The 27,985-nt window shown below is 28.6% G+C and overlaps 1 long non-coding RNA gene across 1 annotated transcript in view; it reads right to left on the bottom strand.

Annotated features, from left to right (window-relative positions):
• Positions 1-27,378, bottom strand: part of LOC122270245 (uncharacterized) — a 68,210-nt gene extending 40,832 nt beyond the window's left edge. Inside the window, exon 1 of the long non-coding RNA XR_006225693.3 lies at positions 26,594-27,378. This is a non-coding gene — a long non-coding RNA (uncharacterized LOC122270245). The remainder of the gene's footprint in view (positions 1-26,593) is intronic.
• Positions 27,379-27,985: the final 607 nt, after the last annotated feature.

Raw genomic sequence — 27,985 nt, forward strand, 5'->3', positions numbered from 1 at the left:
GGTTAATCCTGAAAAGACTGTGAACTATTTAAGCCGAGAATTAGATCATATTAACAAATAAAATAAAAACGCTGTTGCTTCTTTGAATAAAGCCTAAAAGTTATTAATAGCAAATATGAATTTTTTACCTGTGTTGAAAATATATGGACATGTTTATTATTAACAAAAACTGTAAGAGTGTATTTATACAGTGTTTTTATAATAAGAAAAAAATATTGTGTGCTTTGTTGTAAAATAAAATAATCCCAAAATGAAATGGTTGAAATTTTTTCACGATTTTTCAATTACTGTAAACTCACATAACAATTTGAAAATCAAATTATTTCGAATTATTTATTCTGCAACATTATAGTAAATCTTGAGAAACTTTTTTCTCCAAAAAAATAGGGTGTAGCCAGGTATGTAGTGCATTGATATAGCTGCATAAAATTTTTTACGTGAATATGTTTATGTAATAATTTGCAATTGTTAAGCATTTTCATCTTTTTTTCATTTTGAAATTTCAGGTAAATTAATACATTTATTTTTAAAATTTTGATGAAGTTGGAGACTTTTCATAGTAATATTTACGTAAAAAACAAATCTGGTTTATTAAAATTAATCGAGAAGGTATGGATTTTTATCTTTTGTGTGATACGAAATGAAAACTACCTTTCATTCATAAAAATTACTCTTGTTTGATAATGATGTCATAATTTTAGCAAAAAAAAGTCTTTTGTGTTACTCACTATTATTAATTTCTTTTCTCGTCAATTTTTAGTTCGTATTTTCTTCTTTCATTGTGTTCCTTGCACATGTCTTCTTTTCCCTAATGTGAAGATGATAAAGATCATCATTCATTGCTTTTATAAATATTTTGATATTAGTTTAATTGCTTCAAGACGCAGAAACATGATATTAGAAGGAACTTTCTTTTAACACTGAGATTAAACAATATCTCATGATTGTCAGTATATATATATATATATATATAGATATATTATCAACATCGTGTTTATTGTTTTATTTTCGAAAGTAATTATTTCTTTATTCGGTTGAATTTTGAGACGAAAACAACACATATTTTGTTTTATTTTTAACATATTATGGTCGCGGTAAAATATTTCTCTGATTTTCCTAAGGTTTAAAATTTAGCTTAAAAACATTTAAGGCGATGTAGAAAACATTTATTTTGTTTAAAATTTCATTTCAAAGATTCAATACGCTATTTGAGAAAGCCAATGTTTTAACCATGTTTTAAACCAATTCACTATGTTCGTAATGCATAATTATTTATAAACGAAATACAAGTGGAAAAATATCTTTATTTTCGTTTTATTTTAACGTTAGGTGCATTTTTGGCTAAGATTGTCAATTTGGTACATTGTAGTGTTGACTAAACTACAGAATTGCTAAACGGTTAAAAGTTTCTGATGAGCCTACGTAGAATTAGTTTTTCAAAATAAGAATTATCTACAATTTTTTAAAAATATTTACTAGATGTTTTACTGGTTTCACTCTATGTGAAAATTTCTGCAGGTGCACGTGTGATTTGTTTCATGGTTATTGTAAGGTGAAATTTCAGGCACTGAAAAAGTAAAGTTATGCGAGTAAGTTCTTTATTTAATTTCACTGAAAAAAAGCAGGGAAGATTTATGGAAGTTTGTAATTTGGTTATATTTAAATTATTTTCTTTATAATCACAATATTTATTACAAAACAATGATAATTTATCTATTCAAATTTTAATTTTATTTAAATTTTGAATAAATCTTCAAGTAAAGCTTCAGTTTTTTATGGAGATAATGATATAAAACTATATTTTAAGATAGACAGTGTCGTTTTTATTATGCAATTTCATGCTGTGAATATTGTATAATAATCGCGAAATGAATTACGACTGACAACAGTTATATATTTTTTTTTAAAAAATTGCTTTTATAAAATATGCTTTGCAAACTTAAAAGCTCAATTGAAGTTTTGATAAAATTGGCTTACTTCTAAAAAAAATTAGAAATACATTTCAAATTGAAAATGAATAAACACCCGAGAATGATTATTTATAATAAATTCAGCAAATAATACTTATTATGAACCCTTAAAAAAACTCATCTATCATACAAAAGGTTTGCTACTCAAGTATTACTTCTTAGTTAAATTGAAAATTTTCATTAATAAAATTCAGCGGGACTTAAAGTAGAATTTGACTTAAAGGGAAGAAATGGATGAAAGAAGAATGCAGCAATATAATTTTATTTCGTATTTCTGTATTACTAAGTAAATAATGCACAGAATAGCATTATAAAGATACTTTTCTATCTGTTATTGCTTCCAATTTAGAAAAATGAGTAAAGTTATTCCGCCAAATTATTCAACTACTATAAAAATCTTCTTCCCAATTATTCCGAATATAAAAAACGAAAACAAGATATTTACACAAATTATAAAATATAATAATGTCTAGCATCAAAACTGATACAAAATACTATTACAGAGAACGCAAGATAATATTATTTTATATAAAATATAACGTCAGATAATGTAGAGAAAACAGCAAGCTTTTATATTTATCCATGTTTGGAAGTAGTATAAAGTAACGTTACATTTTATAGTTTTCATTTTTTTAATGCAATATTATTTACTATTTATATTATTTATTTCTCATAACTGACTTTTCTGAACGTCCGTCTTTTTAAGTGAACAATAGATAAAGATAATCAGCGAGCAATGTTCTGAAGAGTAAAGTTTTATCTTACTATGGTCAGTTGAGATTTCGAACAATTTCAATGACTTATTACATAACAAATCCTTTTTTTCACGTGTATTCCAATTCACTTTACGTTACTCTGAATTGTTTATGGACTTTTTAAAGTTTAACTTTAATTGTAATTTGCCTTACAATTGAAATTAGCTTACAATAAATGGACAAATAAATAGAAATTTTCATGCCATGTGCAGAGCACCACCATGTTAAAGATTTGAGGGGGGTGACCTCAAATATGTTAATTAATTATGCCGACGATATTTTGAGTTACGAAATCTGACACAAAACTTATTTTCTCTGATTAAAGATGCCCTTTTTTCGACGGATACGGATTTCTGACACCCATAATATAGGGGGTAGCCGCAATCTAGGAAATATGGTCCTACTTAATTGGCCAGGAGAGCGTTTCAGAATTTGAGCACCATAACGTTAATTTTAGTTTTTGCGTATTTCACCATATCTCGAGAACTTTTTAATGGAATTGCAAAATTTTAACTCACAATTTTAAAATTTGTCAATCCAAAAGGAATTCCAAGCAAAAAATAAATTTCAATAAATATTTATTAGTTTTTATTATTTTATTTAAAAATGGTCGATTTTTTTTTTTAAATTGCAAGGTATACAACTTTTTGCATCCTTTTAAAATATATACTTTTACATAGCAAATGAAACAATTTAAGTAAAATATGTCGAATAAATCCTGAGAAATTTATACATCCAAATTTTTTTAAATTCAATTTCTCAGGAGCTTTTCAACCGACTTTGCTAAAATTTCGTATTTTACCATGTAAATTTAGGTTCTTTAAAATTGTGAAATATGTGTATACCCTATAATTCGAAATTTGTTTTCACCATTATTAAATAAAATAATAAAAAAATAATGAATATTTATTAAAATTTATTTTTTACATGGTTATCTTTGGATAAACAAATTTTTAACTGTTTGCAAAAATATTTACTTAAAAAGTTCTCGATATATAGAGAAATAAGCAAAAAGTAAAATTAACATTAAAGATCCATACTTAGAAGCCCTCTCCTGACCACCTATTTGGACCATATTTCCCAGATTGGGGCTACGCCCTATATTTTAGGCGCAATAAATCCGAATCCGACAAAAAAAAGATATGTTTATTCTTGGAAAATACGTTTTTGTATCTGATTTTGTAACTTAAAATATCATTCGCACAAACTAATTAGCATATTTCAGGTCACCCCCCCCCCCCGAGCTACTAAGATTGAGTCCTAGAACCTGAAGATTCGATCATTGGATTAGACGCTATTCAGGATATTCCATTTTATTTATTGGCTCCTTGTACTTAACTCTGTTATAACACGAGATTTCGAAAGTAAGTAAAGCTTATTCTCAGCTTGTTACAGAAATAAAGTTATGTATTTTGTTTAAAAAAAATATAAAGTGAAATGTTTATAGCAAAAATGTGTTTATTTAATACCACCATATTTATCCACAACTCTATTTCCTATAAAATTATATTAGAGATATTCGTCTCTATGTAAATTTCTTATAGCATACCAGCTTTGAGCTTTAAAGGTATAAATATTATGAAGTAGAAATTTGAGAAACGCAACATACAATAAACTGCTAAATGAAAAAGTATTATCTACAACATCAGAATAGCTATGTTCTAAATATCCATTTTATAACGCAAAAATAGTTCTATATCTTTCAGCAGGAGGCGAAAATAGGGTATCAGGTGATTTTGACACATTGAAGAATGTGATACACTTAAAATCTAAATTTGTATCCCAACTCGATCTTCTTGAAGCGGCAATATAAATAATGGATTTATTTTAAAACTTGGTTTTTCCTAGCCCATTTTAAGAGCTTTTATGTTGGTAATAACAAAATAATCGGACAAGAAGTAAAAAAAGAAAAAAAATCAGGATTGTTGATATTGTCCATTCCATATTATGAGAAACTGAAAAGCATGTTTTGGTCTTTATCCAAATTTATAAAATTAGACTCAAACATTTTATTTTAACAGATATATTTGAAAAGAAAGTGTGGGTCAAATACTTTGAAAAATAATGAATAACAAGACAATGTACTATCATATTTTATGAAGGAGCTGAAAAGGATGTTAAGTATATGTTACATTTACTACTGGAATTCCCAATTATTATAGATGATTTGAAATATTACCTAAAGATAAAATGACATAAAAATAAAACATTAACTGCTTTCTGTCTAGAAAATTATGTTTTCGTAGATTTAGGTTTAGATTACCTTATTAATTATAAACTTCTTTAAATTATCCTGTATAATATTATTACCTTGCACGCATCCTTTCTCGGGCCATCCCTGGGTAACTAATAACTCAAACGTTCTTCATTATTGACGTAAGAATACACCATAAAGCAAAACCCTCTATTTACGCTTTTAACTCCATTCACTCTTCTGTGCTCATATTTTCTAACCTGGCAATCTTATAACGAAAATATTTTGAATCATTCTTAAAAGATTTTGGTACATATAAGTTTATTTGAATTCGCTTCTCGCCTTATGCATTTCGTTTAGTGAAATGGTGCGTTTCTTCTTTAAATTTTATTTCGTGTTTTCTGCGAGATATATTTTTTATTCAATGTGTTTTATTTTGTTTTGAATTATTTTAATTATTTAAATTATTTTGTTTTAATTTCACTATTTTATAGATATATTTTGTTTTGGCTATATTGAAACATTATTAGAAAGCACTCTTTTTTGCTGTTATAATCGTGTGAGCTGATGAGGTGATTATATATTTTCATTTTCTTTTCGTTTTCCAGCTGCTTAATATACATATTTTTTAACCTTTTTAAGTATTTTTGGAAAAAAAATTTTATTTTATTTTAATAATTTTTCTTTGTTAAGCAATTAAACTTTTAAAACAGAAAAGTATCTGATTAATAAATGGAACATGATCCATCATATTTAATAAATAATGAATAATAAGTCTTGTATTCCGTTATATATGTATACATAAATATATATATCTAACAGAATACAAGAATTATTTATCATTATTTATTAAATAAGATGGATCGTGTTCCAATTATTAATCGTATACTTTTCTGCTTTAAAAGTTTAATTCTTATTATTTGAAACTTTATTATTTCCTTGGTATTCATGTATTTAAAAGTAATTTTAAGTATTATATTGAGTTTTTAAATATTTATATTAAAATTAAGTAAACTATATTTACTTTGTTTAAAAAATAATCCTTTAAAAAAAAGTAGACTTTATTATGCGATTAGAAATTTTATATAGATATTCACTTTAATGAATACAAATTTCATTGGATGAATGATCTTCTTCATTGGATCAATACTTACACTTTCCTTATGGAACATTTTAATACAATTTAGCATATGTAATCCCCAATTATGATTTAAAGAAGCCCCCCATATTTTTGAATTATCTGAAATGAATTATATTTATAAATAGATATGCTTTGTCGGTTTAGATACTGACTCAAATCCCTGTTTTCATTTACCAAAACTGAAACGCTCTAAAATAAAGAGGTCATTGTTCGAGGTTAGGTTTCAAATTTCAAATATTAAGAAAAATATTGTCTACAAATATGCTCGTTAGAGCATTTAAATTTTAAGAAACTAATTGCATGGGATGGAGTTCATTTGATAAAACACTCACAAATAATAAATGTTTTTATATTTAAAAAAAAAACAAATTTGTATTGAACACTTTTTTTTCTATGTGGGGAATAATAAATGAAGATTATGACTTATACTTGATGTCGTTATAACATTATGCTCATTCCTAATAAAATATGGAATTTCACAATAAAATCTAGAAAAATTTTAAAGTTTGTCTACTTGATTACTTGATTAAAAACTTCATTTGTTTCAAAAATATTCAAATTGGAAGCAGCAGTCGACATGTTTCAAGCGATCAAAAATTGGCGCATATTTTCAAGACTTGCCGGGCGTGAATGTGAAGAAACAAAAGTGATTGGAAATATTAAACGTAAAGTTGGCAACAAAAATTGTAAAAATAAAGATAAGAAACAAATCTAGAAAAACCACAAGCCGAAAGAGAAAAGAAGCTCTAAAACAGAATAAGAAATACCACAGTGGCCAAGAGGGAATTTGAATGTCGGATCACACTAGACTGTTTAGAACCACCCATTACTTCAATCTACTACTTTTTGCCCAATCTTTTCCTAAACCTGATTTGTTAATTGATGTGTATACCTACGCAGATGTTGAATATCGTTAGAAAAGAGGTAAAAAGTTTATTTTTTTGAAATTTATGTTTCTCATCTTGTATGGAGTTACCGTTATTATTTCATTTTTAATTCTGTTATTTGCAGCACCGGTTGAAAATGTCAAGCGAATTTCCGAGTGAATTTTTAAATTTATTGAATGCAAGAGGTAAGAGAGTGATGATTGAATGGTGTATGAATCAAATTTTGAAAATGTGTGAAGATGTAAAATTTGAATGGATATGTCAAAAGCGTGAATTGAACGTGATTTCGCATGATGTTTGTCAGAGTGTTAGGAGCATCGAAAGATAAGCCACCAGAGAAAAGGTAAGTTATTTTTCATTTTATTTGATTAAAAGTATTTTAATAAATTTCTAATGATTTAAATTGTTTTTCTAAAAGAACATAACAGCAACATAAAAGAAGAGCGTTGATCCAAGTAATAATCGCCAACCTGGCGATTTAACTGAGTTAGTTTTTGTTATTTTTTTTTAAATAAAAGGGAAGTTTAAAAAAATTTTGTTACTGCCACATGTCTTAATGAATGAAAAATTATCTATTTAAATTGATTAAAAAAATTTCGGAAATTCATATTTAATAACTTTGGTGAAAATATGAATATTTTTTATTTACAATGCATAAAATAGTATTTAAAAAATACTTACGTCTGAAAAAGAAATTTTTCTTGGATTTTTTAAAAATATTATTTAATAAAAAAACCAGAATGTCAATATGAGTTATTATTATAGATAGATATATGGATAGATAGATAGATATATAGGCACAAATTGTAAACAGATGAATTGAAATTTCTGAAATTATCACTGTTTATGTAACCACTGGTTAAAACTTAACAACTACACATTTTAGTAATTGTTTTTAGTCCTTAATTATTATAACTAAATGCATATTTTAGAATCTATCTATGTTTATCATTGAATTATCTATTAGAAATTAACTAGTATCTTATTTTGAGAAAACGAAAGGGACAAATGAGATAATTCTTTTAAATAGTTTGAGTTGTCAAGTCACTGAAATAAATTTAAACTTTTGCAATCGTATATTTAATTTCATACAAGGTTCTAAGTAAGTTTGTTGAAGGCATCATCTTAGAAATTCAAATTTTGAAACCGTTATGCTGTCTAATCGTGACTTTGCATTGAAATGAAAGCTAGCTTTGAACTTACTCAACTCAAAAGTTAAACAAGAAAGATTTTGTATGTTCAAATTATACGAACATCCATACACTAAACAATGAATGCATTGATTTAAAAATAATTGTTATAACTTTAATCTTTCAATTCTTAAAATTATTTAGGCATTAAAAACATACGGTATTTAAAACTAATATCCTTTAATTGCAGTTAAGGTAATCATCGAAATACTAAAACAATTTACTTGAGGGTAAATTTTAATTTTTCATGTATTAAGATCTACTAAAGTATATTTTATTTGTTAAGCATGGATGTAAGCTTAGATTTATATGCGTTATTCAAGAGAAAAAATTAAATAATAAAAAAACGAGGATAAGTTATTCAATTTATTAAAGCAAATAAAATTATCAAAACCTGATGATATTGTTATAATTAACAAATAAATGTTAAAAATATTTTAATTATTTTAAAACGCGTTTAATTAATTTTATTATTTACGATTTTAAATAAAACTTATCATACTGTTGTTTTGTTTATTTGCAAAAGTAATAAATATGCAGTTTATTTTACTGAAAGAAATAAATGCAGTTATATTGGCAGTAAAAATATTAGAATTCAATCAAAACTTTTTTTTAATGGCATTTTATTATTATTAGTTTAAGAAGGGTAAGTAAAATAAAATTTCAATTTCCCAATTGAAATTAAATGTAGTTGAGTAAAATATTTTTGTTTCATTTTCCTACTAACGATTGAGAAACTTAATAATAAAGTGATCAGAGCTTATAAGCGTATTTTTAAAGTATAAATTTCCGAAATATAAGTATTCTTTAATTTTACGTACGTGATGTGTGAGCACGTGCACGCTCGGTAACATGCTTGTACGATATAACATCCATAATTTGCTAAATATTTTGATATACATTCTAAGATATGTATTTCCTCAATCCACTAATCAAAATCAGTTGTGTTGTTTAATTGTTTAAAGTGATTTACATCACCGTTCATATTAAGCGAAGGGAAACATTATGATTAAAAAAATGCCGCACTGTATGGTAATGATATTTCTGGTAAAAAACTATATAATCCAAATGAAAAAAATAAAATATATAGTATTTAAACCATTAATTTGGTAGTTTTTCTATTCGTATAGTAACGGTTTACCGGAAATTCTGGTTTTAAAAATTATAGTTCTTATTACCACATATTAGGTAAAAAAAAAATTCAGATGTAAATTTAATTGAAGAAATGGCTTTTTGCCATGCTCTAAGAAATCGTGCTAAAATTAATAATGTTTAACACATATTATTTAACCACATTTCTTTGTTAATCTTACCAAAACCATTACCAAAGCACTTGGGCAAAAATTAACAACATTTTTAGTGTTCTCAAAGGACCAGAAACACTTTAAAATTTATTATATTCTGGTAGTTTTTACCATATTTTATTTCTCTCGGTGTAATATAATCCTTAAACAAAACCCAATTGCCACAACACATGCAGATACATTGAAAATAAAATTATTCATTTTAATTAAATAATTATTTCTAAACAAACCTCTTAAAAACCGAATTGAAAAGAATTAGTAGTATAAAAATTTTGATTTGAAAGCATTCGATCATCGAAATCATTAGAAACAAAAATTCTTGTGGAATACAGAATACTTATTTACACAAGAATAGCAAGTATTAAATTGAAATGTCGCATTCCGTTGTAGTTTCAGTCTCCCCAAATCCTCAAGAAGAAACTTTTTATTAAATCCCAATAGATTTTTTTCGTTTGAATATGTGTGTACGTAAAGTAGAAAGGGGATTTTTTTAAAGAATCGATCCGACATACGGGATTCGCATGCATGCAGACTTTTCTTTTTATTGCTTTTCATTTCTGTTTGAATTCATTTCTAAAACTATAATCCTTTCTACATAGGATGAATACCTTCAGGGGAAAAGAGCTGTTATGGTGTTATGATTTTCTATGAATACATTAAACCCTAGCTCAAAATTCTCTGTGGAAATCCCGAATGGAAAGAAAAGTCTGTTTGGTGTTTAACTTAGCATAGAGATTTTTTGTTCTTTCTTTTCAGGAAAGATCTAATTTGGAGGGGAAATGAAATAATGCATTCCAAATATATTCTGTTTACTTAAAGGAATAACAAAAATTGTGCAAAGTTAATATTATTAAATTTGAGATTAGAGAAATCTTTAAGAAATCGATACACATGATCGATTACAAATTGTGATACAGTAACCAACCTGCTAAACCTGATGCACAATTTAGCGAATTTCAGCGCGTTTTATTTATATAACAGCACATTATTGGGAAATAACAAATAATTTATAACTAAACTATTGAGCATACGAAAAAATAAACCGGAAACAATAGAAAATGTAAAACATGATGAGGCATTTAAATGAACTATAATTCTTATATTATTGGAGAATGTACAGATCAAATAGTGCACTTTATATTTGAATCTATGCCATCGTGATTTTGAAGTTTAGTAAAAGTTTTTGTATAGCCGAGTGTTGTCATAAATTTTCAAATTATTCTTAACTATAAGTCAATATAGCTTATTTGAAAAGTGCAATGGTTTTATGCAAATAGGATGAGGATATCTCAAAAGAATTGCTAGAACCGGATGTGAAATGAATCAATAAATAATATGAGACCAGAGTTAAGGCGAATCACGCACTAGATTAAGAAAAAATCTTTTTTCAGTCTAGTCTAGTGGTTTCAATCTAAGGGTCTCATATATATCAGCATTTTCAGTTTTTACTCATTTCGCAAGCATTATTGCTCTAAAATTCTCTCAAATGATCATTTAAAAATGAAGAGTAATAACTGGAACTCAGAAATTTTTATTTTTTATTTATTTATTTTTTTTTTCAAGCGAAAAGGTTTTACGTTAGGACAGACCGTTCACAATACGCAATACCAGTAGAAATATCGCTAAGAATATATGAAATAAATGGCTGGTCAAAATATTTAAAAATCTTATTTATCTTTATACTGCTAAATTTGTACAGTGTACAACTATTATTTAAATATTTTTAGTGGGCGATTCATCGAAACCTTGGGTTTTCGCTAGTCACTATAACATTATATTTATGAATTTAATATACTTATAACCTCGATGAGTTATCCGATGAAATTTTATGTTTTTGAAACTTTAGTTTCGAGCATTGGTATATTAATTTTATTCAAATCTTTCAAGAATGGGATGCATTAATTTGATGTTATTTTTACAAGAGCATAGTTTTTGTGGCTTATTATGATGGTGGTATTCATTTTGAGCCTTAAAATTATTTTCCAGTCTCATTTTTTAAAAACATATCACTATTATGACCCAGCAGTTTGTGTATTTTGTGATTTTTTAATACTACAGAACAAAACTCTACCTTAAGCTTTATAAAAGCGTGAAGCTTTTAATATTGATAAAACTAGGAAACTAGCTCTTATGATCACCTGCCTCTAAGGCAGCGATTCTCAACCTGTGAGGCGCGAGAATATCCATGAGAAAATATTATTCAAAAAAATTGATTAACTGACTGGAAGGAAAGCACACACACATACAAAAAAATACATGTAGACATAATTTTTTAATAATTAACTTATTGAATTAAAGCAACTTTCAAAATCAAAACTTACTAAATTAAAAACTAATTTAATAATTATTAGCGAAGATTTTCGAAGGAAGGCTTAATATTAGAAATAGACACTCTCAGTTATTTTTCTATATTTAGCTGATATATATATTTTGTCTTCAAAGAAGATACCGAAGAAATAACTTGCTATCAGTTTGTCATCAGTAAGAAAATACTTTTCAAAATTCTTTGCCAGCCTGGCCATTGCTTGTTGTTCTTCAGCCTTGTAAGTTTTAACACAATCATCCACATTTGTAAGGATTGTTAGGGATTTTTTGTTTTAAATTCCTGCTCCACAATTCAAATTTTCTACAAAAAGCATTAACATTATAACTCGTATCCAATATATGTGTATTTGATTTTTTAAGTTGACGATTCAAGCTATTCAGTTTCAAATATGTTCACCAAGTAGTTCAATTTCATCGGAAATAAACCATCGCTAAAATTCTCGGCTTCCGGTCTGTTTTCCTCTTGCAGGAAAATTGCGATTTCTCTCTTAAACCATAAACATGTTACAAAAAGTCCCAATGCGATAACCATCTTGTCTCGTAATAAAATAGTAATTCTGATTGTACTGCACCCATGTTTTTACAAAGTGCGGAAAAGATTCTTGATTTCAGGGGTCTCATTTTTATATAATTTCCTACGGTTGCAACCGTAGTTAACACAATATTGCGACCAGGACTAATTTCTTTAGAAGACAGACCTTCTCTGTGGATCATGCAATGTGTCCAGACGAGTTTTGTGGCTATTTTTGTTTTCCAAGTGCTTGTATACATTGGAATCTTCCGGACATTGAACGAGCACCATCGGTACATATTCCGATACAATATTTCTATTCTATGTTTGCCTCGTTCATAAAATCATTTAAAATTGCAAATAATGCGAGTGCTGTTGATTTGAATTCTATTGGTTTGCTGAAAAGTAGTGACATATCTTCACAAAATTGAGCATATAAGCAATAAAATGAGCATCTTTATTAATATCTGTTGCCTCATCAAGCTGTATTGAAAACAATTTGTCACGCAACTTCGAAAAAAAGCTTACACTGTACATCTTCAGCTATATCTATTTGACGGCAACACTATCATTTGAAAAAGGTATGGACTGCAAATGTTTTGCAAAATTATCTCTAAAAATAGTTTCTACAATCTTAATTGCTGCTGGCAAAATAAGCTCTTCACCAATGGTGCGAGGCTTTCTACATATGGCTATATTATATTAAACTTTGTAAGAGGCAATTAAAGCTTTTTCATTCACCTAGTTTTTTTAAAATTATTTTGTCTTTTCTTTTAATTTTAATTCGGAGAATCGTCTGGGTTTACAGACGTACTCACAAAAAATTGTGTTTCCAAGTGTCGTTTAAGTTTACTAGGTTTCATGCTGTTTGTCGCCAATATGTTTGAGCAAATGATATACATCGGACTTTCTTCTTCATTTACTTCAGTACTGGTAAACTCCAAATTTAAGTATTCTTGAGTATATTTTCTTGATTTTATTTCCGGAATCACTCTCGTCTATGTACTTGTTAATGCGGGACTATCATTTAAGTCTCGCTTAAGGGCACTTAAAAATTTATCCATGATTCAGCATAAATCCTCTGCCGTGAATATTTAATACGGCGAATTGCAAATTAGCATGAAAATATATATAACATACACATTCACGATAGATTAGATAGCGATAGCAGGATAGACACCGAATGAGACTTGGAATTATAGAACTTTTTCCCTCTTTCTATGAGAAAACATTTGCTCACATCTGCGCATGCTCGAGACGGTATCTTGTCGACATTCCAAAATGTTCGAGACAGATCGGAACATCTCGCAAAACCTCGAAAAGGTCCGTCTTGGTGACGCAAGAGCAGTAAAAAAGGACCGGATTCTTGTTTAGTCAATGCTGAGATCAGTGTTTCTAAACATCGATAAATTGTTATGTCCTTGGTAATTTGGAAGGTTTAAAATTAAGGTCGTAGTCTAGGTTTAGTGCCAAAATACTCATAATACATTATTACTATATACAATTTGTATCTGTGGGGCGTGATGAAAATTGTGATTGAAAATTGACTCCCAAATTCTTAAAGGTTGAGAAACGCTGCTCAAAAGCAAGTCATCTTAAAAATAATCAAGCATATTCTACAGACTATATACAGTTTTCAGCGTATCAATACATCTGTACAAAATTGAATTCTTAGCATGACCCTACTCATGCTATTAAACATGAAATTTTTATAATTTACTTTTAATATCTCTTAATCTATTTCCTCTCAATTTAATCTAATTAACATATTTTTTTTCCTTGCCGAGTTTTGCAAATAGTAGTTCATTACAATTTGCAAGTTAGAATGCAAATTCTTAAATTAATTCATTGTGCTGTTCATGAATATCACATTGAAAAAAGTTCATTGACACTTGCTACACAAAAAATTTGCATTTTTGTGTAATAATATGTATATAGTGCAATATGTGCACAGCATTGCATATATTTACAGTGTTTACTATATTATTTACTTATTTAATACTTTTTCCAAAGCCCACTCGATCGACACACTTCATTCAGTTATAAGTTTGGAAGATTTGTTGGCCACTCTTTCAGGAGCACTCTATTAGGTGGATCGGATAGAAAGTACAGAGAATGAAAGAAACACCCATGCCTTGTCCTGGATTTGAACTCAGGACCTTAATGATGTGAAGGCAGTTCCCTGACCACTACGCAGTCAGGTCGGCCTAATTATTTAATATAATTGTTATTATGCTAAAAATATATTTCCAATTCACTTGAATTTTTTCCCTGGTAATTTCAGGCAGATGAGTGACTAGCACAGCAAATGTTTTTATCGGAACATTACCTGCATGGCAAAATCACATTATTTTATAGGGTTCACAGTAATGTTGGCTAATTTTCGCTAGACACTCATGAGCTCATTAGAGAGGCTTTTTGTGTTCACTCTAAGCAACGTGACAAAAGAAATTGAATGCCAAATACATATTAAGTTTTTAACATATATTACAATATATCTATACGTATATTCACTCTTTCAAAAGTATGTGTACAACAAGGAAAAGTGCTTAGATAGGAAAAAAATCAAACAAATTTAACTCGTTCCATGTCATATTCGTGTTGTGCTCGCAGCTTTAGCAGTTGAATATATCCCTTCTGGAATCCGGGAATTTTATATAATTTATTTAATTGTTACAAGTGTTATTACTCCTTATATTTCTCTACTTTTAAAATTCGGTCAACTAATGTGTGTTCTTGTGTTTAAACGTATCTCAAAACTCACCCAATTAAGATGAAAATTTTTTCAATTCATGTTGACTCTTGAATTAAAATGCAAAAGAACCAGAATCAGAAAGAAAAAAAAACTAAAGCATTCATGCAGCAAGAAAAAAAAGTGAGTACTCGGTATTGTTTTCATTATTCCATTTTTTAATAAATTTATGTTCTTGTAAAATAACAAATACAGAAGTTTGAAGTTCTTTTATAAATCACAGCTTGTACTTATCTTTACATTTGTATTAAAAACCTGGATGAAATTTTTTTCTGAATTGAATAATAGTATCGCAAATGTTTTTTAATTACTTCGGATTTATATATCTCGACAACATCCGCTGAATAACATTTCAACGGAGAAACCTAAGGTTATTTTTGGCCCAAAAAGTTACGACCAAAGAAGTAAAAGAAGAAAAAAAAATTTTATGAGGCTGATTTCGCCTCTGATTTGCATATTTTAACAATAGCAAAAGAAAAGCTATAGCTGCAAATTCTTTACAGAGCAACTTTACCTCAACTGCTTTCAAACAAGGGAGGGAAAAAATCTCATTTATTTATATTTCATGATCACAAAAGCTACCTTTACTATTCACGTTGCAAAGTTTTTACCATTTTAATACGTCTAAATGAAAAACAGTTCAAAGTACATTTTCTTTTTATTCTTTTATACTAGGGTTTATTTCTAATACATTATTCTTTGCTCCAGAGGCTTAGTCAGCAAAAATAAAAGAAACTGGTGAAAAAAAGGTTTACCGCGATAAATAAACTAATGCCTGGCCATCCCACGTCGAGAAGTTCTATGATCTGATGAAACGTGAAAAAAAAGGAAAAATTCAAGATGGCGAGAGCAAAGTTCAAATATGCTAATGCGCGTTTATTTGAATTTCTCCTTACCGAACTTCGCTTTTCGCATGCAATATTAAATCACTCCACTAATTTAATACCAAGTTGCTTCGTTTTATATGCATTTAGGTTGGTTTAACAAGGAGGCATAAAAAAGCCTCATTAAAATTCAATTTCTGTTGATATTCTGAATTATTTTTAAAGCGAACATCTACTAAGCTACTGAAGAAAAAGCTAAGTAATTTTAATAAAGGAACACCTTGTGGTTTCTTCGACAAAAACTCTGATAAAATGCAAGTGTTGAATGAATATGTTTTGCATAATAACTAACAGTTCAAAGAGCCGAATTTTGACATTATAAACAATTCAGTGAAATAAAATAAAAGCGAATAAGTCTTATTTCAGAATAAATGCCTCTGATTAAAATATTTCTTTTCGCATCCATTTCTGATTGATCTATATATTTTGCTACATCCGACAGTTTTTTGTTACTGTTTTTTTTAAATGTAATTATAGCATTTTACGCATATATATGAGCACATTATTTTTAAATAACTTTTACCCTTGTCTATTCTTTAAAAATTTGTTTTTGGGTTTTCAATCAATTTTAAGATCTCGGGGCATGTAAGTTTGAGAAAAAAAATCTCTGTCCCCGCTGGGCAAAAATATTCTGGGAGGCGAAGCAAAATAATTTCCTAATTAAGCAGAATTAATCTGTAATTCTTATGTTTTTAGAAATTTTCGAAGATTATTACATGGCACGAGGTAAAGATCAGGATATAACAAAGCAATGATGCAGTGGTAATTATTGAGAATTGCCCTGAAAAAATAGTTTTTATAATTAATCATTATTTTTATTTTTTTAACTCATAATAGTCGAAAAAATTTTGAATCGTAATATATACAAATTTTTGCATCATTTTATATGGCATCATGCAAAATTTGCAAAGAAACTGGTAGAGTAGTTTCTGAGCTATCAAAATTTGAAAAAGTCATATATTTGGATCATCAAACTATTAGGATTAAGTATTAGTACGCGAAATCCGATTTGTACCTGATGTAATTCAGGATATTCTTTATTTATTTATTTTAATTTTATGCACTGTAAGTTAGAAACATGTAATTTAAAAGTAGGAAAGATGAAAATTATTGTATAGATTTCTTAGAAATTTTCTAAAAAGCTCCATTTTAAGCCTAAGTAATGTTTTGTTTTAATTAAAATTTAAACGTCTATCTGAATATTAACTTTGAATGCCATTATGGAATGGGGTTTTTGTTTATAAATAGATACAGTCAATTATTTAATTACTTTGTTTCCATGAGTTGAAAACGGAGAATCAACAGAAAATATGTCACTAAAAAGTGTTATAATTACGATGAAAGAATCCAAGGCTGATAGAAACGAGATTTATGGTATGGGAGAAACGAGATTTATGGTATGGGAATCAAAGATCCATCAAGCACTTTTAATTTGACTTCAAGCAATTTTGTTGTTTTGTTTTGAAATTAAGTTCTCTCATTTAGCCCGACTTAGAACAATAAATTATCATTAAATACCTCCACAATTAAACTTTTCCAATATTAAAATCTCAAATCAAAAATTATTTTTCTTTTTTAAATTCCAAACACATTCAATAAAATGGATGATAATGTAAGCAATTACTTAGACCATCTTTTAAACGTCATTCAAATTCTAGGAATCTTAATATTTTAAACCAAAACAATAAAAACAAGGTCTTCTCACACTTAAAAGATAATGGCGAAGAATTAACAATAAAAGAGGAGCCGAACAGTTAAAATACTTTGATGAAAGTACAAAAGAGACAATACATCATTTATGACAGTTGACTGTTAGTTGATTGCATAAATCTTTGTCTTCAGATTTTTTTAAAAATATTTTACTCAATAATAAAATTTTCTTTACGGGATGACATCAGGATTATTCAGTTGTCCGATAGTAATATGAAGCAGCCGCTGATAAGTAGATTGAACAAAGGCATTTGTAGAGTAAGAAGGACAATGAAAATTAATGAAGGGAGGAGACTGTTTCAAGCCCAAAGCTTGTTCGGCCATTAAAAATTCGTTTTAGGAAAGATGGCTTTATTGACATAAGGGAAAAACTTCACATATTCTCGAATTTTTTATTTCTACTTTTTATCTTTTTAAATTTAGTTTTCTTTGGAAAATTTCTTTGTTATTTTTATTTAAATACGTTTTAGCTTTCTTCAATAAATTTTATTTAATATTTTTATTTAATTTATTATTATATATTTTTTTTACTTTTTAAGTGTCCAATTCAAACTCAACTACAGTGTTTTATGACTTTTTTACGAAGCAAACAAGTTATTCCTTATGAGTTTATGTGAAAATTAGAATAAATTGAGGAATTTGTCTGATAATGAAGTATAATATCGAGCAAATTAGTTACAACTTTAATAAGATGTTAAATGTATCCATTTTACTGTAAATTTTAGCCATTGTTTGGTGTATTGAAGTTTGAAATGTCTTATTTATATGATAATGTGGTACAACTTGGCACTATATAAAGATTGAAGCAAATTTGCACGATAGTATAATTCTACTCATCGCAAAAATTTTAAGAATTTATAGTGTGACAGAGGAAACCTAGTTAAAAGCTACCCAAGTAACACATTTCTTACTTTATTTTATATTTATTACCAGCGTTGAACAGCCGACCCGATTCTGAGTTTACAAGTGTCAACTCTCATGACTCTCGCCACTCATGAATCAATTCCGTACCCTATAAGTCAACTCCATACCCTTGTTATTTTGAACCTAACCAAGAAAACAAGGGAAAACCTGGATCAAGCATTCGGTCAAACTAGGTCTTGGTGAAGGACTTTTTGATGGAACTGACCCGCATTTGCTTTAAATGGAAGGAAAAATCATGAAAACATCCCACGCTTAGCCTGGCGGCAAGGGGATTCTAACCCATGACCCGTCTACCACTAAGGATATTTTATGGCTGAATTGTGATCGGTGCGAGCCAGGAGCAGATTTTGTACTAACCAGTGATCACTGGGACTCGAACAAGGTTACATCATGCTCTATTGAATGCTCTATCCCCTGTGCCCCCGCGTCTCTCATATAACGCGTGGTAAATGTTCGAAGTTGAGAATATTTCTTCAGGGCCCTTATCAGATCATTCTCCCTTGTTCATCAATGAAAGCTATTTTCTTGCCTATTAAATAAATAATTATTATTTTCGACTATTTTTTCAGTTTATTCATTGAAATGTGCTTAATTTTGATCTTTTTAGTTTTTATTGTAGCAGTGATTATTTCTAAAAATTAGTCCAAGTTTATTTGTGTTAAATTTTTAACCCTTTCTCTGCGAGCACCGTATTTAGCCGTATCCACGTGATGGCGTGTGTGTACGAGCGCGCCGTAATTAGCCTGCTTTAGCTTGATGCTGTTTGATAACTGCACTGCTTGACAATTTCTGAGGAAAAGTTGCATTTTTCGGAATAACTAAAAATTGACATTGATTGAATATCGGAATAGCTGAAAATAGACATTGTCCTATTGCATACGGACATATTTGGTGGAAGCAATGTGCATTTATTATAATACAAAATGGTACAAACTTAGTCGCATCAAAAAATAAGAAAATTAAATTTAAAAAAATATGCTCCTTAAACGATTTCCTAACTGCCACAAAAAATGGTTAATATAGTTAAAATGGAATATGTATGAGTATCTCAGTAGTATGTATGATTAAATCAGACAATAATGCATATTTTGCATCTGTTATTTATGCTGTCCACTAAAATATCGGTATGCCCATGGGGATATTGACCCACACCTCACTCAAGGCGGTTATTAGCTCTTACAAAGTTCAGAGAGGTCGTGTTCTTTGTGAAATGCACCTGCCAAGGGCTTCCCAGACAGGCTCTTTAAGATTCAGGTCTGGGCTATTGCTGGGATATGCAGGCTATTGCATACGGACTATATCTTCACTTTCTTGTGTGTCCGATACCTCAGCGCTCTTATGTGACAGCGCATTGTTGTTCCTAAACAGAAATTCTGGATTTTCCCCACTCTTTAAAAGAAGAACATGATCCCGAATAATTTCTCTGCAATACCGCTAGGTTGCAGTCCTACCTCACTCAAAATGAGAAGCGGTGTTCTACTATTGAGTAGGTTTCAACCGCTTAAACAGTGTTATGGTTCAAGTTAACAATATTATTGTTGAACCCTGCTGTAGTTTTTCTAAAAGTATATAAGAAAAAACAAAAGCTTCGATTATCAGTAACAGAAAATGAAATAAAATTAAGACATATTAACAAATATTTTTTGTGAGGAAATATGTTCCTTTTTGTTGTAAAATGTGTTATGTTTTAATTCCTTAAGCTTCGATACGGGTGTAAACATTTAATATCGTTCGATACTGTTCAGAAATAAAAAAAAATTATAAAGGTATCGTTTTATAGAATAATCTTTGGCATCGTATTTTCCTCTTTTCTTTCGTGAACTCCTCATTTCCTTTTATTGCATTAAACTCTTTCTAAAAATTAAACAACAACAGAAAAAGCGAGCCTTGATTCCACTAAGAAAAATGCTAAACAATATTTTTGATTCTAAAAAAAATTAAAATTTATAGCTGATGCTTCTCTTATTTATAAAGAACTTTAAAATCCGTCATTTTACAAAACTGAAGAATATTCATAAAAGCACTCAACCCCATTTTACTCCATTAACACATACAGCTATCTAGATGAAAAAGAATTCAACCAAGGAAAAATATCTTAGAATTGATGTAGTTATAACTATAATTTCTAGATTTATTATCAAGTCGCTTAAATTTGGGACTAATAATAAAAAAGTAATATTTTAGTTAAGGGAGAGGTAACACATATAAGCATTTATAGAGCTCAATGAACAACAGTAGACATACATTTTCGATGCCATCCCATGTTGACCTAGCGTGACATATTCTTCGTACAAATTACGAGAGTTCTTCCGAATTTCTTCTTATCTCAAATAGGACTATTTTCATATGAAGCAAATATGTTTTATTCTTTTCAAAAATCAAGTAGAAAATATTCATTTAGCTAAAACAAATAATCACTTTTTTTAATATGAGTTTTTTCGCATCATGGCACATAAAAAATTAAGGCGTTAAAGGGTTTTAATACAGCAACAGTTTGAACTAGGATACCACATACATATTAAGAGCATAATTATTACATTCTAAGAATGTATGGTCATACAGTTTACTATTTTTATACACTGCATTCCTCAATTTATGAGAGATATTTTAAAGTCAAGTTCTCACCTAAGTAGTCAGTTATATTATTTTTCTAAATAGCTTTACGATAGGAAGATTTCATCCCATTTAGAAAGTTTTGAAACTATGTTCCATGTTTCTATGGAAATCCCCTTTAAGTTCCTAACACATCCGTTTAAAAATCTATTTTTTAATGCAGATTTACTCAAAATATCTTATTTCGCTCTGTCGATATATTTTCTTACCTTCAATATGTTTCTTGATAGTGAATATTTTTTAAAAATAATTCAGGAAACAGTGAAATAATTTTCTTTTAATTTTAAATTGTACTTCCAATGTCAAAAATCACAACGTAAAATCTCACTGAAAGAACAAAAAAAAAAAAATTTGGGAAAACTTCCGCTAAATCAAGCTGCGATAGTGTTCCGAAACCCGTATATACGATGCTGAAGTTCGCAGTTGGATGATTAAATTTTGACACGACATAAGACTACCCATGAGGAAAAGCTAATTACAATCGCAATGGGAGGATTAAGTTGAGATTATGTTTCAGTCTTACCAAATCCCTTAGCAACACCGCAATACGTTAGGAAAAGTAAGAATGGGATTGATGGAGACCGCTCATAATGGGGTAAGTTAAAATCTGTTAGAGATAGTTAGGGGCTTCTCATTAAATAAGTTTTAATTTTTAATTCTCAACTTTCAAATGATTTACGCTTCAAGATAGATATTACTCCGAACTTTTGAGTTGAATCTAAATTGAAGTTTTAAGTTATATTTCGATTTAAGGAGTATTATTTATAACTTTACTTATATTTTTTATAATTTAAAAACAAAGTCAAAACACAGTTTATTTTTTTTTAGATTTTTTTTGTAGAAATAAATTGAATACGGTGATTACTTGTTGGGTCACGTATTAATCTTAATGCATAGAGTTCGTAATATAAAAAATATCACACTAAATAACTTTTGTTCTAATGATCAGATTTTGATGAACTAAATGTTTAATGGTTTAAAGAGGGAACCTTGAATACTTTAATTAATTAACGCGATGTATTAAAAAAATGCGGAATCAGACACAGAAATTTACTTCCTCTGAATAAACATGTCTTTTTAACGACTTATTAGAATTCTTGACTGTCGAAATGTAAGGGGTAACTGCAATCTAAACAAATATTGCCTCAGTAGTTCAGTCAGGAGAAGGTTCAAAAGCTTGAGCCTCTTAATGTTTATTTTTCTTTTTCTGTATTAGTCATGACCCGAAAATTTCTCAAGCGAGTCTGAAAGGTTTGGCATACCATTATAAAGTTTATTCGAAGATATGTCCATTCAAAATATATTTTTATTGATTATTTATTACTTCTTGTTTCTTTTTATCCTAGGAGTAAAAAAAAATTGGAATTTTAAATATACAAATTGAACTATGCAATTTTAAAAGACAAAAAACATAATATAACCGAAATCAGACGAATAGTTTCTGAGTTTCAAAATTTCGAAAGAGCAGCATTTTTAAACCTTTATTATAAAAGCTGTATTTAAAAGATACCTGGTTACTCAATTCATGCAACATGCAACATAAAATATTGTTTAGCTAAGCTCAAGTTATCTATAAAGGTCCCGAAATTCTTTCGTGACCTAACACTATTTTCAGACTTGATATTAAAATTTCACTGTTATGGAGATGAAAATAAAACTTCGGACATACGTAATGCTGACAATCCGTTATACAACGGTGATAATATTTAATAGAATATATGATTTGACTCTTATTATCAGTGTTTCTTCTAAAAATGTTTTTACGTAAGTAGTATAATTGAAAATATGTTACCCACGATGTAAAGCAAGTCACAAATGAGCGTAGAGCTGTCAAAACTAACATCATTATTAAAAAAACTAGCACTATCATCATTATTTGTACATCATTAATTTGATTTTTACATTGAAAATTTGATTGACCTCGCAAACATTACCTACCAGTCATAAGATCAAAAACGGTATTTTTTACAACCTATGTTTTTATTCAAAATGATCTATTTATGATGACCCAAAGGTGCATTTTTATAAACTAGTTCCCATTATAAGATTATCTTTATTTTGGCTATCTATGTATGAATGAATCTATGCATCTATGAAACTAATTAAACAAATAAAAACATAAATAAAGAATTATTAATCAAATTACAATACAATCCTAGCTTCCTATCGTCATAAAATTTCCTTATAAATCTTTGATGATGCGAAATCAATGCCTATAGAGCTGCAAAAACGATTGTTGTTTTCCTTTATTAATTTGATTTGTCTAGTAAGCATTACTACCTACCATAATCAAAAGCAATATTTTACAGAACGTTTGTTTTTATTAAAAATTAAATATTTATAACCTGAAAGTATATTTTTATAACCCTTCAAATTTTTCTAATTAAGTTTCTTTTCGTTTGACTGTCTTTGCATGAAACTAATTTAGCAGTCAGAAACACAAATGAAGCATTAATAATCAAATTACGATATCATCCTAAATTCGTATTTTCCTTTGAAAAACTAGATTAATGTTTCGCTTTTCCCACAAAAAATTTAATTCATGTATTTATGATAATAATAGTGTCTTTTTTAACATCCAAATAGAAGACTTGGGAAGGTAAAAAATAATCAAATCAACACCCCATGCATTTCTGTACAATTGTTGTTTTTAAAATGTAGAAGATTAAACGTTTCTAAAACTCTCTTTCTCGTGACGATGTCTCATCAGGCTTTCTTATAGCGTGTGCTATTTAAAATACTTGAAAAATTTTCGTGCTGTAAGCTCTTTCCAGCATTTTTCCTTCTGGAAGATGTGATAATGGGTATTAAACTTACGTAAAATGAAGTGAAAGCACTCTTATTAAACGTAGTATATATCAATTCAAATGAGACTTTTTTAACACGTGAGCTTTACAGTCTACAAAGCACGGATTCAAGGAAAACATTTATCTAAGCATGGGGGCTCTTTATAAATCTCAATGTTTGTTAATTTCTTGGAAAAAAAGTAAAATATACACAATTATATGTTTTTTTGAAACACTAAAGTAAAAACATATTGATAATACCATTTTTCAAGAAACTTTCTCTTAACACGGTTTACTTGCCAAGTAATTGTTGACTTATATTGCTTAATAGTTAACACTTTTCAAAATATTATAATGCTAAATCTGAATAAATTTATTATTCAATGGTATTTTTGCTCCTATCGTTTGAACTAACAATAAGACAAAAGTACGGCCGAAACTACCGAAATATTTTAAAGTTTACTATGTTTCTGACTCAGTGGAAGCACTGAAAGCTTAATAATTTTTACCAATACGCTTTGGTATTAATTTTGCTAAAACTAAAAATGAAATATGGCCTTATAATGTGTGATAAAATTGATAAAAAATGAAATAAAATTTGGAAATTTTGTCATGATACCTTAGAGCATGGCATAAAAATCCCCATTTATTCGGTTAAATTTACTTCTCAAATAAAATATGGCCTTATAATGTGCGAAAAAATTTATAAAAAATGAAATAAAATTTGGAAATTTTGTCATGATACCTTAGAGCATGGCATAAAAATCCCTATTTATTCGGTTAAATTTACTTTTCAGTTTTGTATGTTTTACTAAATGTGTGGCAAAAAGAACTATAATTTTGAAAACCAGAATTTTCAAGGAACCGTTACCAATGAACCGAAAAAATACGAACTGTATGGTTTAATTACCTATATTTTGCTTTTATTAACCATAAACATATTTCGATCTTTTTTTCCTTTCTTTTTTTGTCAGAAATGTCATATAATACAGTACAGTAATTTTACAGTCTTTATTTTTTCACCGGGAAACGTATTGCAATGTTTGAAAGGGGTTTGGAAAGACTGAAAACATAATTTTAATTTAATTTTCCTACTGGACTTATCAAGTAATATTTGTTCATTGTTACACTACCCGCAGGGTAAAATCAGATCCAAGATATATATTTTGTGTATCTTAATGCTAAAGACTCCATTTATTGGCTTTTGATACTAAACTCTAAAAAGTTCAATTACATCATTATTTTCAATGAAAGTGTGTTTTGTTGGTAACAACTGTTTCCTTATAAAAATAATAGTGTATACGTACATTTAAAAATTAAATGGAATTTTCTTGCACTCTGGTAAGTACAAAGGATAAGATACAAAGGCATTCGGGAAACAGATTTATCTATCCTCAAAAAAAAAGATTTATCTATCCTTATTTGCAGAAAAATATCGGGTAACAAAGATTTATTTAGATTTTTTTCATTTAAAAAATAAGTATAAAAATATAAAAAAAGTAAATAAAAATTTACTAATAAATGATGCTGCTAAGACGAAATCAAATCACAGTTCAAAACATTTGTTTTTGTAAATCATTATACAAGTTTATTGTAATCTGAGAAAATGCAAAGTATATACATATTAACATGAGATTTAATGAGTTATGCATTTAAATAAATGATATCATACATAAATGATACCATTATACAGAAAATAGCTTATTTTAACACTCTACTATGAGCGTTGAATCACATTACCATAATGTTTAATCAGTTATTCATCTAACAACACGATACCATGGATTAATTTAAACAAAAAAAATAGATATATACTCAATTACAGTGTGGAATTGTTTTACCACAACGTTTAACTAGTTTCGAATCGAACTTCACGATACCATGGATTAATTTCAGCAAAAAATAGCTTAGCTTAACACTCTATTGCAGTGTTTAATGCTACTACAGTAAAATTAAACCTACTTTGCTTCAAATTTTTCGATATCATGGTAAAATGTAAGCATTAAATTTCTTAATTTGTCTTTTGAAGAGTTAAATAAGAGGATATAACCATGACATTTAATCATTTTTGCTTCTAATATACGACAATATGATTACTGCTTATCTGTATATTGCATAAAATTTAATTGGTTTTTTATTTAAATGCATCATTAGATTGATTATTTTAAACATAAAATATCTTACATTATGTATCTTATTGAAAAGTTTAATCATATTACCATCAGTTTCGCAGTTATGCATGGTTACTTAGATTAAATAAAAGAGTACCCAACTTACAATTCCAAAGCAGCTGAGGCAATCATATATGTAAACTTAGTTTGAATCACCTATATTTTAGTTCAACCTTTAATTAGCTTATCTTATAGAGAAAAGTCTTCGTATGGGATCGACATGCTAATGTTTATTCGTTTAATTTAAGTAAAAAGTCAAGATCATTGTTATGTTGGGTTGGTGCTGTTATAAAAAATAAAAAATTAATGATAATAAAAATTTAAGAGAGATAATGGCCGAACAAATCTGTATGGTTTTTTTAAAAAAATTAATGATGACTCATGATGTTACGTCATAGTGGCAGACATGAAGTGCCGCAATTAGAACCTTGTAATTAAAAAAAACTACATGAAATTGCAGTGATAAGAAAACATACCTGTGGGTGAGCACAATCACAATAAAATGGAGGTACTCCTAAGGGGAAAGAGAAATCCAAATTCTCACAGAGTCCTTAGTAGTCACAACAAAAACACTTAGAAGTTCACTAAAAGAATTCTCTTTATTTTTGCTACGTATCAGAGAGTTCCATTCTTAACATAGACACAGGAAAAAACATCGAAGAGCATTCCAAAAACATCCAGGTCAGCATTCAGTACCCATATGGTAAGCCATTAGTTTTTTTTTTACGATGGTGACAGGTAGAGGATCTGGAGACGGCCCAAATTGGTCAAACATGAAATAGAAAGGCTGAGGCGCAGGCGATGGATGGCGAGCGTTGTCATACAAAATGACCAACTTAGAAAAAAACAGGAACATTGCATACTATTTAAGTCGAGGAGCAATGAAGTTTGCTCATTCCAAAATCATAAATCTGGTAGAACCTCATTAGAAAACGACATGATCAAACTTGAGTTGTTGAAAGATTCCTCAGCACAAAAAATCACTCTCGCAGCCTGTTGAGATAGTTGCAATGGCGGTGAAATAACGCCATGATAAAATTAAAACTCCGTCTCTCAAAAGAGAGGAGGGGGTTAAAAAGAAAAATGAAAAATCCCTGTTAAGGGATCGTAGGATATTGGATGATGTACTTTAATTCGAATGCTACATGCTCCAAAAATGGGCGGTATTTATATAAAAAGGTTGAAGATTGAAGTTAAAGTACCTAAAATGCCGCAGAATCGTGGCTAAAACGGGAACAGAAGTGAACTGATGAACCGGTAAAAATAAAATCATAATTATGCACTAACTGTGACCAAAACGGACCACCTTCCATGTGTTTACATCAAAGGCTGACGAAGGTCACAGGCGTGAAGGTCGACAGACAGTGAGGCGTCACAGGAGAGGGGTCAGGGGTCGTCCTAATTTTTAGGCCACGATCTAGTTAAAAAACTTGTGATTACGTGACACAATGTCACAATCATAATGTAAAATTTATTAATAGATGTCTTGGTATTTAGAAATGGTATTTAGAAAAAAAAATATCTAAGAAGATCTAAAGATCTTTATGTCTATATTTATAGTTCACATTATATGAGTATAAAATGCCGATAGTAATTTATTTCATCTTGTTTGAAAATGTTAAAACTGCAGTTACATTATGTGTAAGCTTTTACACAAAAATAGTATAAATGTATTGCTAATTACTATTATTTGATTCAATACTCATGAATATTTAATAAAACGAAATTATAATAATAATATTTTTATGAATGAGATTTAAAAAATGTGATTAAATGAAAAACATTTATTAATAATATAAAGGAAAATCTAAGAAAGTTGGGTAATACTATATAATAAAACACTTTTGTTTGAGTTCACTTATAATTAA

The sequence above is a fragment of the Parasteatoda tepidariorum genome, chromosome 11 (genome assembly GCF_982258835.1).
Source record: "Parasteatoda tepidariorum strain Cologne lab strain chromosome 11, Ptep-v5.0, whole genome shotgun sequence".
NCBI classification, from domain to species: Eukaryota; Metazoa; Arthropoda; class Arachnida; order Araneae; family Theridiidae; genus Parasteatoda; species Parasteatoda tepidariorum.